Below are 1,558 nucleotides of genomic sequence, written 5' to 3'. Positions count from 1 at the left end.
GTGATATCCCCTTTATCACTTATTTTGCATCTATTCTGTTCTTCTCTCTTTTCTTTTTTATAGTCTGGGTAGCTGTCTATTTTTGTTGATCTTTTCAAAAAACCAGCTCCTGGATTTATTGATTTTTTTGAAGGGTTTTTTCTGTCTCTGTCTCTTTCAGTTCTGCTCTGATCTTAGTTATTTCTTGTCTTCTGTTAGCTTCTAAATTTGTTTGACCTTGCTCCTCTAGTTCTTTTAATCTTGACATTAGGGCGTCAATTTTACATCTCTCCTGCTTTCTCTTGTGGGCATTTAGTGCTGTAAATTTCCCTCAGATGCTGCTTTACATGTGTCCCAGAGATTCTGGTACATTGTATCTTTGTTCTCATTGATTTAGAGAACATCTTTATTTCCACCTTCATTTTATTATTTATCCAGTAGTAATTCAGGAGCAGGTTATTCAGTTTCCATGTAGTTATGCAGTTTTGAGTGAGTTTGTTAATCCTGACTTCTAATTTGATTGCACTGTGGTCTGAGAGACTGTTGTAATTTCCATTCTTTTGCATTTGCTAAGGAGTGATAATACTTCAAATTTTGTGGTCTATTTTAGAATAAGTGTAATGTGCTGAAAATAATTTATATTCTGTGGATTTGGGGTGGGGAGTTCTGTAGATGGCTATTAGGTCTGCTTGGTCCAGATCTGAGTTCAAGCCCTGGATTTTCTTGTTAATTTTCTGTCTTGTTGATCTAATATTGACAGTGAGGTGTTAAAGTCTCCCACTATTATTTTGTGGGATTCTAAGTCTCTTTGTAGGTCTAAGAACTAGCTTTCTGACTCTAAGTGCTCCTGTATTGGGTGTATATGGATTTATAATAGTTAGGTCTTCTTGTTGCATTGATCCCTTTACAATTATTTAATGTCTTTCTTTGTCTCTTTTGATCTTTGTTGGCTTAAAGTCTTTTATCTGAGAGTAGGATTGTAACCACTCCCCCCACCTTTTTTTTTTGCTCTCCATTTGCTTGATAGATCTTCTTCCGTCCTTTTATTTTTTTTTTTTGAGCCTATGTGTGTCTTTGCATGCGAGATGGGTCTCCTGCATACAGCACACCAGTGGGTCTTGACTCTTTATCCAATTTACCAGTCTGTGTCTTTTGATTGGGGCATTTAGCCATTTACATTTAAGGTTCATATGGTTATGTGTGAATTTGATCCTGCCACTTTGATGCTAGCTGGTTATTTTGCCCATTAGTTGATGCAGTTTCTTCATAATGTCAATGATCTTAACAATTTGGTATGTTTTTGCATTGTCTCGTACTAGTTGTTCCTTTCCACATTTAGTGCTTTCTTCAGGAGCTCTTGTAAGGCAGGTATGGTGGTAATGAAATCTCTCAGCAGTTACTTGTCCATAAATAAGTAGATAAAAGGATTTTATCTACTTAACTAGAAATCCTATCCATTTAACCAGAAAATAAAAATGTATATTTAAGAGAAAAAAGGAAAATAGAGGTATATGCTCCCTCTTCAAACTAAAGTGGATTATACAGGCATGGGTGTTGCATGGTAAATGTGTAGTGGGAG

This window comes from Cebus imitator, unplaced genomic scaffold (genome assembly GCF_001604975.1).
Source record: "Cebus imitator isolate Cc_AM_T3 unplaced genomic scaffold, Cebus_imitator-1.0 Scaffold507, whole genome shotgun sequence".
Taxonomy (NCBI): Eukaryota; Metazoa; Chordata; class Mammalia; order Primates; family Cebidae; genus Cebus; species Cebus imitator.
The sequence above is the reverse complement of the archived record's forward strand: the minus strand, read 5'-3'. Positions refer to the sequence as shown.